This window comes from Myotis davidii, unplaced genomic scaffold, assembly GCF_000327345.1.
Source record: "Myotis davidii unplaced genomic scaffold, ASM32734v1 scaffold554, whole genome shotgun sequence".
In the NCBI taxonomy this organism is placed as follows: Eukaryota; Metazoa; Chordata; class Mammalia; order Chiroptera; family Vespertilionidae; genus Myotis; species Myotis davidii.
Window position 1 is genome coordinate 846,839 of NW_006285312.1, and position 10,356 is coordinate 857,194.

At 49.8% G+C, this 10,356-nt stretch overlaps 1 protein-coding gene and 1 long non-coding RNA gene across 2 annotated transcripts in view; both read right to left on the reverse strand.

Annotated features, from left to right (window-relative positions):
* Nucleotides 1-10,356, reverse strand: part of TMC7 (transmembrane channel like 7) — a 53,617-nt gene that overhangs the window by 37,976 nt on the left and 5,285 nt on the right. The window lies entirely within an intron of this gene.
* LOC107181877 overlaps nucleotides 7,426-10,356 on the reverse strand; it is a 6,594-nt gene continuing 3,663 nt past the window's right edge. The window contains exon 3 of the long non-coding RNA XR_001512587.1: nucleotides 7,426-7,438. This is a non-coding gene — a long non-coding RNA (uncharacterized LOC107181877). The remainder of the gene's footprint in view (nucleotides 7,439-10,356) is intronic.

The window sequence follows — 10,356 nt, forward strand, 5'->3', positions numbered from 1 at the left end:
GCTACTTCATAACTGTAGTGGTGCCACTGTTATGAATCATATTGTAAATATCTGATATGCAAGATGGTCTTAGGCGACCCCTGTGAAAGGGTCGTTCGACCACCAAAGGGGTCGCGACCCACAGGTTGAGAACCGCTGTGGTAGAGGATGAGACGATGTGGATCACGGATGATCACCCTGCTGAGACAACCCAGACCGGCCTACAGCCAGCCGATGCCCAGCAGACCACAGACACTCCAAGCACTGGGGATGGGTTTATTATTATCCCCATGTTACAAGTGAGAAAATAAAGTCATTGACGGGTTCCCCAGCCCCTTGCCCATGCGAAGTCCTGCATGATCGGACTCCTGCCTGCCTCTCCAGCTCCTCAGCCTCTCTGCCCTCCAACCACACATTTTTAAAGGTCATTCTAATACCAAAATGTGTTTCCTCCTCCTCAGAGCCTTTGCATATGCTGTTCCCTCTGCCTAGAAAGAACCTGCCCACCTCTTTAACCTCTTAGCTCCTACTCCAGTGTCAGTTCCTCAGGACACTGTCCACTCCACTGCACTATCATCACAGGTGCCCTGTTCCACATCTTCCCACACTGGGGACCTATTTATTTGGGTGACTGTGTGAGTATGTCTGTCTCCCCCAGTGGACCCAGGACCTAGCACCACCCTTGGCTCAGAGTAGGAGTTCCTAAATACCTATTGGGTAGATGGATGAGGGATGGTATTCCCAGATCGCCTGTGTTTAGAGAGCCTGTGAATAGAGGTGCTGGAAACAGAACCAGGTCTGCCTGGGTCAAAAATCTATGTTTGCTCAACTACATCAGGCCACGGCTGGAGGTCGAGCTTTGCTGTGCCTGGTGCAGTGATCTAAGAAGGGAAATTTTCCTGTTAAAGGTGAGAGACACCACCTTCAAGATGGGTTTTACGCCTGATCCGATTTTAATTGTGGGAAGACCACTGTGAGTGGAGAAGACAAGACTCAGGGAGAGAAAAATAGGAGGCAGCCATAATTAACTAAGTAATTAACCCTACAGGCAGCAAAGCTTCTACTAGTATGGCTCAATGTTAGATGCTAAATTGCTTGGGTGCGAATCCTGGCTCTGTCAATTATAGCTGTGTGTCTTTGGGAAAGTTACTTACCCTCTCAGAAAACCAGAGTGGGTTAGGATCAGAGGTGCACTGTTTTTGATAAGATGGGGTCAGGTATGGTCTCTCTATTAAGGTGGCATTTCAGCTGAGGCTGAATGGAGGGAGGGTGTGAAGTAGGTGGGTATTTGGGGAAGAGCATCCCTGAAGAGGAGAACAGCAAGTGCAAAGGCCCTGGGGCAGGGATGTGCATGGCATGTTTGAAGAAGAGCACAGAGGCCTGTTTGGCTGGAGGAAAGTAAGTAAATGGAAAAGTACATGAACAGAACTAAAGTTTCATTGGTGGCCCCCAGGAGCCACACCAGCCCTTCATTGCCCCCACCTCTTGAATCTGGGCTGAATCTTTGGTTAAGGATGTAACAGAAGTGATCCTCTACCAGTTGCGGACCCAAGCCTTAAAGGAGTCTGAAGCTTCCACTTCTGCACTCGGGTGAGCCTGGCGCTGCTGTGTCAGCAGTCAGGCTAAGCTGCTGGGACAACCACATGGGAAGGAAGAGGCTCCAGCCTCGGAGGAAACCCAGGTGCCCGGCTGAGGACCCCCGCAGGCTATGACAACCGGTCCCCAGTCCCCCGCGTCCTCCTCGCCAGGCACCGCCACGGGTGTGAAGAGGCCACCTGGACTCGGCCCCAGCAGACCTGACACGCAGCAGAGCAGCCACACTCTGCTGACTTCCTGGTGCACAACATCAGCAAGAACAATAAAATGGCTTTAGTCATCATGTTTGGAGCAGTTTATTAGCAACAACAGGTAACTGGGACAGGGAGATGAGAAAAGCGGGGGTCAGAGAGGTGGTGGGGCCAAACCAAGTCATACTGCGATCCTTGGATGTGACAGACGGGAAGCCACTGAGGGCTCTGGGTAGAAGCGTGTCATAATCTGACTAATTTTAAAGGATCACTTTGGGCCCTAGCCAGTTTGGTTCAGTGGCTAGAGCGTCGGCCTGCGGACTGAAGGGTCCCAGGTTCAATTCCAATCAAGGGCACATGTGGGCTCCATCCCCAATAGGCGTGCAGGAGGCAGCCAATCAATGCTTCTCTCTCATCATTAATGTTTCTATCTCTCTCTCCCTCTCCCTTCCTCTCTGAAGTCAACAACAACAACAACAATAATAATAAAAGGATCACTTTGGAGGCTGCAAAGCTAAAGAGAGGGCCCACTTATAAGCATTAAAGGTGATCATATAGATAGAAGCGCTCAGTCCAGTGCCCGGCATGCAGTAGACTCCACAAATGTCCATGTAGATAACAGGAAAAGGGACCAAGGGAGTGCTGCGAGGGAGAGGGGGTGGTGGGAGGGGGGTACAGCCAAGGCCTCGCTCTGAGTGGGAGTCTGACGGGTCAGAGCTGTAATCTTCGCCTCTCTGATGGGCCTGTGAGACACAATGGAGCAGCTGTCCCACTGCAGATGACACACAGCCACGTGTCTGGAGCCCCGCCAGTCACCAAGTGCAAGCCTGCCGGTCTCCCTCAATCTCCCACTTCCCTGCCTAGCACACCCGGGATCTGTCACACTTCCAGTTAGTACTGGTGGCCTCCTAAAGCCAATCAGGAGCATGGCAGGTGGGTCCTAGAGGCGACAGGGTCCAAGTCCAGGCTGGAGGCTACTCCTCCCTCTGGACAGCAACAAGGAGCTGTTATGAACCACAAACAAAGGCCTTTGAATATGGAGCAGCACCGACCGGCTGACTATTCAGCAGCTGTGGGGTCAGGGACCGAGCACTGGAGCTGGAGCCGGAGCTGGCTTGTCAGCCAGTAGCCAGGCCAACCCAGCCAAGAAAATGAGCGTCTCTGAATCATGTTCCTCATCTCCGGAACTGGGGGTGTGACCCCAAGGACCTCATGGGCGTGATCGTGAGGACAGTTACAGCCTAGGATACATTGAGCACTTACTGTAATAGGCTATTCGTGGTACTCAATATATGTCTCCACACTTAATACTCTGAACTACCCTTTGAGTGGAATGATCCCATTTTGCAGATGAAGAAACTGAGGCTCGGAGAGGTCACGTGGCCTTTCCCATTCACACAGCTGTTAATATTCGAACTAGGACCCAACAGGTTTGTCAGATGCCAAAGCTGGGGTCTTCACCATGAAATGATTCAATGGGCCATGGATTTGAAAGTTTTTCTTAATCACTACAATGCCATACCGATTAATGACTTGATTGATCTTGCAAATGTTCCACAGGAAAGATACGTCCTATTTACATTTCATCATGACCGTTCCTGGTGGAAAACGACTATTTTCAAAATGGACATCATTGAAGACGAATGATTTTTTCCTTTTCAGACATTCCTGGGAAGTTCTCGATCTTCAAATAAAATTTTAAAAATCACAACCATACCTTTGAACACAGGCATCGTTATTTTTATAACTATGTTCCGCCTCCTCTCGCTCTCACATGGGACCACGCTTTTCAAAGCCTGACAGCACCTGCTTTCTCACGCCAACCTGCAGAGGCGGGCAGCGCAGGGCCCTGGCTTTGCAGCAGGGAGGCTGGGGCCCAGAGAGCTGGCAGCCCGCCCAAGGCTCTGATGCCCAGCAGACTCCTGGCTCCACCGCTTCTTGCAGAGACAGGCACGTCACCTCTCGGAGCCTCGGTTTTCTCATCCCCGGAAATAAGAAGAAGGTCTCATTACAGTTACTGCCCGATGTTCTCCTGAGTTGGTCCGGCTGAAAGTGTCATCCGTGTGGCCACTTAAGTCCTGGGGTCAGTGTGCGGGCTGTTTGCTGACCATTTGCACAGGGGTGGAGGGAGGGACATACTTCAGATGTTGAGGTGCCTCCACCTAAGAATATATAGAATCTGTTTGCCATCAAAGCCAGATTTCAGCAATTAGATCAGTGGTTCTCAACCTTCTGGCCCTTTAAATACAGTTCCTCATGTTGTGACCCAACCATAAAATTATTTTCGTTGCTACTTCATAACTGTAATGTTGCTACTGTTATGAATCGTAATGTAAATATCTGATATGCAGGATGGTCTTAGGCGACCCCTGTGAAAGGGTGGTTCGACCGCCGAAGGGGTCGCGACCCACAGGTTGAGAACCGCTGAATTAGATGAAAGCTGGCAAAAAATATTGAGTGGGTAATTGCAGGAGGGTTGCAGACAGGGGCGGGCATAAGTACTTTTTGTGGTGTCTTGTATTCTTCCAGGTTAAGGACCAAGTTAATCTCTCCAAGCTTTAGAGCACAGTCATGCTCATAGAAGGGCCTCCATCGGAAGAATGAATAAATGAACGAATGGACAGATGCAGGCACATCTGGAGAGCATCTTTAGGTCCCAACTCTTCATCACAGCTCTTTCCACAAGACGCCAAATCCCCCCCAATGGGCATGAACACTCCCAGGACGTGGGCACAGGCCGCCTGTGAGCTGAATGGTACTAACATCGCCACCAGCCTCTCTCAGATGTTTGCCAAGAACTGAGCCCAACCATATTTGGTGCTGGGTTCACTTCAGGGATTTTCTTCCCACTCGCAGAATCACGGAAACTCCGGATAAGATGGGACCTTCTGGGTCACCCAGTCCTGGCCTCTCGCCAGCTGCCGTGGGAATTAGTTTGGTTGCATGGAGCCCCTCTGGGCAGGGACTCTGAGTTGGGCCTGCGACTCTGAGAGGGTGAAGGTTTGCAGACTGGCTTCCTGCCTCCCTAAGCGCCAGCCCATCGCACACACCCCGGCCATTATTCCATCCCTCCCCCGAATTGTTTCCTTGTGTTGTGTCTGATCTTCTCCCTCCCCGATTATTCTGCAATCTCTAAGAAGCTAGGGACCCCATCTCTCTCCTTCACCACTGAATGAATGAATCATGAATGAATGAATTGGTGCTGGGGATACAGGCAACATTGGATCATCCACAGACAGACCAAAGTAGAGGCACCAAAACGTGAGAAAAATATTTAAGGAACTTAAGCTTTTAACATTATTCTTTTCTATATGGATGATATTTTTCATAATTAAAAAAAATTAAAGTTGGGGGGGGAAAGCTGGCAAAAAATATTGAGATGTTGACCATATATTACATTTTTCCTATTTTAGGTGCTTTCCACAAACCAAGCCAATTAGGAACATGCTTTGCTGTTACTGCTCAGAGATAATCAAATGGCACATGCTCACCCAGTTTTGGTATTACTACCAAAGGAATGTGGACATCACTTTCAGAACTTTCTGGACTTCTTTATACTTATATTCTATGGTTTGACATTGGTTTTATTTTGAATGCTAACCAGAGGTGGGGCCCCTGATTAATTTGTGCTCACAGCCACCAAAGGGTCTTAACCAGGGGCTCACAGACCAGGGAATCTAGTTAAAGCTGCTGACATCTCCACCAAGTGCTCAAAAACCTCTGAGGCCAGAGACTCATCGCTGCTCTACCCCTGGAAAGGCCACCCACTCATCCACCTGTTCATTCACTCACATACTCGAAAGCATTTGCTGTGCAACTGCTATGTGCCATGCACTGTCCTAGGACTAGAACACAGCCCTGAATATGACTCACAAATTCTCCGGCCTTTATGGGACTTATAGTCTAGCTAGAGGAGGCAGACAGTAAACAAACAAGAACAATATATTTCAGGTAATATGTGGAGAAAAATAAGGCAAGGGTGGGTTTGAGCAAAGCTTAAAGGGACAGAAAGAACCGCATAGCTAGGTGGAAGAGCAGGTGCACAGGCCCTGGGGCAGGACCATGCCCAGCCAGTTTGAGGAACAGGACTGGAGAAGAGTTAGCACGGAGGAAGGTATTAAGGTAGGACAAGGCCACCACGGCCTATGGGCCAAGGTGAGACTATGGCAGAGGAATGACATGATCTAACTCAGACTTAACAGGATCTCTCAGCCAGCCCTGCGGCTATTTCTGTCCTTGGGCTGAGCAGTTTGGCATGGCTATGCGCCATGCCAGGGCATCGTGTGTCAGGCTGTACTGTCCCTCTGCAATGGTAGAAATGTTCTATATCTGCACTCACTGATATGGTGAGTATTAGCCATGCATGGCTACTGAGCAATAAAAACGTGGCTGGTGAGACTGAGGAAACTGCTACGTGAATTTCTAATTTGATCAGACTTCATTACATTTACTTCCCCATAGCCATACATGTACTGAACAATGTAGAGGGGCCTCATTCACAGGAGCCAGAGCCTAGTCTGAGAGGGGAGAAGCCAGGAGCGCTGGGAGCCTCCTCTGCCTGCCAGACTTCAGAACTTCAGGGCTGGGCAGACCTGCATGAATCATGGCACCAGGGTGGGGCCTGGGGACAGGCCGGGTCCAAGGCCTTATAAACCATGAGCAAGCAGCCTCCGGGAGCAGTGACTAACTGGGTAATCAGAGCCATGCTGGGCCTAGGACCCAGGTCTCCTGGTTTTCAAGCCAGTGGAGCATCCCGTGGGCTGTCAGTGGAGCAGTGACTTTGATTCAATCTGTTTGAGGGGGTAACATCACCTGGTGGTTAAGAGCATAGCCCCCGGAGTCCGCTGCCACCCGGGTACCCTGACAAGTTCTTAACCACCCTGAGCCCTGTTCCCCACGTGTTAAATAGGGATGGTAGTTTCCACCTGCACAGCCATCCTGGGGGTTAAACAGCTATGCTGTATAAAGTGCTGAGAAAACATGCCCTTTTTTGTGAAGGGCCAGATAGTAAATGCTCCTTACCACATGGTCTTTGTCACAACTACTCAACTTGGACGTTGTAGTAGGAAAGCTACATAAGTCATAAATAAATGGGCACAACTGTGTTCTAATAAAATTTTATTTGTAAATATAGGTGGTGGCATGGATTTGGCCTGCGGGTTGTGCTTTGCAGACCTCTGGCTGAGAGCAGTGCCTGGAACACTGTGCTATACATGGGTAGTTATTGACTGATGAACTGACTTGATTTATTATGAGTCTTGAGAAAGAAGATACCTACTAAAGATGACTCCTGGTGGCTAACTGGGCTCAAACTAAAAAAATAATAATACAACAAAACAGAGCCCAGCAGCCATTTCTATACAGGGGTCTCTCATGCAAACTGCACCTCAAAGAGAAGCCTGCTCTGAACTACCTGCCTCTGCACTGAACTGCCTGCCTGCCTACACTGTGTTTCTGCTATCTGAGCCAGCCCTTATCGAGGAGCTCATGGAATCTTAGTTCAACCCAAAGGATTGAGGCTTTCCCCATCCAATTGGAGATGTGTGGCTCCAGCCAACCAGAGAGCCTCCATTCTGACCAATCAGGACAGTGCCTTTTGGACCAATCAAACATCGAGGATTTGGAGTCCTCATTTGCAAGAGAACAGACAAATCAGGGACCAGGGGTGGGGACTTCTGTCCCGATAAGCCAGCTCCCCCTCTGGCTCTGAGAGCATATTTTCCCTTTCCACGGAAGACAAAAGAGTGGGTTTCCCTGGCTGAGCTAAAGCACTGAAGATACCTCACTGGAGCAGAGCTGAGGAAACCAGCACAGGCCAGAACAGACCAAAGCACAGTGGAGCAGACCAGCACAGAGCAGAGCAGATAGGGGCCTGGCCTCAGGCCCACCTGGTCCTAGGACTGCCTCACAACCGTGCTATTTTCACAGCTGTGCTGCATCGCAATTGAGCTCTTTTCCACTGAATAAAGTTTCCTTCTTCACCGCGCCCCAAACAGAGGATTCCTTTTGGTGTTGAGTTGGTGCCAATGACCATTGGTTGACATATTTATTTACTGATGAACTTAATGAACATGGAGAATTGTAACTGCAGTGGGGGATCTTCTTGCTATGGACCAAGCTACTCCCTATGTGGCTGGTTTATCCTCCTTGGCCAGGATCTCTCCAAAAGAGATTTTCCTGGGGGTGACATTCATGACAACTAGTATTTACCATGTGCCACAATTATGCCAAACTCTGCATGCTTACCTCCTATGATCCTCAAAATGACTTCATGTATCACTGATTCTGCAATATGGAAAGTTTGGAGAAGACAAGACCTTTTCACAGGTTGAGCTAAGGTCTGAACCCTCCGGGCAAAGATGCCAGCAAGCCTTCCTCACTCTGACACCCCTGGTGATCAGCATGGGGCCTGGCACACGACAGGTGCTCAAATAAACATTTGTCAAGTGAATACATGGACACGCTGGCTTTCGGTTCACACCATAATGTCCTTCTGTTTCAGGGGCTTGTCACGTAACGTTTCAGAGCCTCAGTTTCCACAGGGATAAAATGGACAAATAACACCTACTTCATGGAGTTGCTGTAAGGAATTCAAGCAAGTTACGTATTTGAAACCAAAATCACACAGATGACCCGGGCTTAGCGGAGCCTCAGGAGCTGGTTCCTGCTTGCCTGACCTCATGCCATCTCCTCCTCTGAGCGCCAGCTGGGAGCCTCCTCCAACACACCGAGGTCATTCCCACTCCAACCTTTTGCTCTTCCTGTGCCCGCCTCTGAATACTCTTTCACCTGCACTTCAGAGAGTCACCTACACCGTCTCCTTGACATCCTTAGCCTGGGCTCCGAAGTCCCCTCCCCAGAGAGGCCTTCCGGACCACCTACCTAGGCAGGTCCCCCCTCCTCCCTATGCCATCACCTGTTAGTTCCTTCTCAGCAGTTCTGGTGAACTGTAACCATCCGAATTTTGTCTTTACCTGTTCAGTGTTCACCCTGCTTCGTGAAAGCATGTCCCTGGCCTGCCTCTTTCACCACTAGGCCCCATGCCTGGAGCATGCTTAAGGCTCAAGGTCAGTTCCCTTCCTCCTCCTCCCGGTGGGTGGAGGGGAAGGCCCCACAGAAGCTCTGGGTGGGTCCTGCACCCAAACAATGCTCCTTTAAAAAGCAACCAGACTACAACAAAGGTTACAACACTGGAAAGTCATTTCCCCCTTTTATCCCTCTAAATTCTTCACTTCCTAAAAGAAACAAACACACACCAAAAGCCACTGGGGGACTCTGGGCCTAATCTGGGCCTGAGTTGCTGGGCAGAATTCAGCCTCTTGCAGACAGAGGAGGGTGGGGGGGCAGAGAATAAGCCAGATGGCTGGCTCCGCAGCGAACCATTGCAGCCTGAAAATGGTCCGTGCAATCTGCAGCTGTTCCAGACCTGCAGAAGATCCCAACCTCTGGGTCACCTGTAAGAGTGATGAGTGACCCGGATGAATGGGCTTAGCGGATAAGGGAGGGAGGGGGGAGATAAACACTGCAGGTTGAATGGTTACTTCAATTTTAATACACTCTGTTGCAATAAAACAGCCCAAAGAATAGTTGTTTAACTCTATAAATATCTAATAGCGTACCTCCAGAAAGTACAGGCACACAGCACATGCAGTCATAAATCTTATAACGTTAGAGCTAAGAAGGCCCGAATAATAATAATGCCAACAGCGACCATTCAAGTGCACAGAACCGGTATGGTGCTAGATTCTTGACATGCTTATCTCCGTCTATCCTCTTGGTGACCCTAGCAGAGGGGGATGATTATCTCTGCTTTACAGATAAGAAAACTGAGGCTCAGAGGGGCAACAGGACTTGCTCAAGGTCACACAGCTGATAATTGGCCAAATCAGGGTTCACACCTAAGCCAAGTGGTTCCATAAAAACTACCACCAGAGGTTCTTTTCATTTATCTTTAAAAAACAAAAAAGTTCCACCTCCCCTCACAAGAGGAGTCTAATGGGACTGTTTAGTTTTATCCCTTCACCCTCTAGGGATGTGGTTCTCAACCTTCCTAATGCTGCGACCCGTTAATACAGTTCCTCATGTGGTGGTGACCCCCAATTTCATTGTTACAAATTCGGGGTCCCTGCTTCAGAGGCCAGACATCTGGCAACTGGGGTCAATCCAAACAGTCCCAGCAGGGCCCGCCAGGTCCCCTCCTAAGAGCGGTGCCCTTGAGGAGGAAAGAGGGGTGGTCAGTGGCCCTGGAGCCATCATCACACAGGTTTTAATTCTGTCCAGCCCCCACAGCGCCTGCTTCAGAGGCCCAGACATCTGGCCAGTGGGGTCAATCCAAACAGTCCCAGCAGGGCCCACCAGGTCCCCTCCTAAGAGCGGTGCACTTGAGGAGGCGAGAGGAGGGGTCAGTGGCCCTGGAGCCATCACACAGGTTTTAATTCTGTCCAGCCCCCACAGCGTGGTGATCTGATCATCTTGGATGAGTCACTTGGGTTCGCCCACTAAACAATGAGATAATGGTCACAGTCACTCCCCACAGAAGTGTCAGGAGTCTCTGAGCTTGGCCCTTCCTCAAAAAAGTTTAATACAGAGA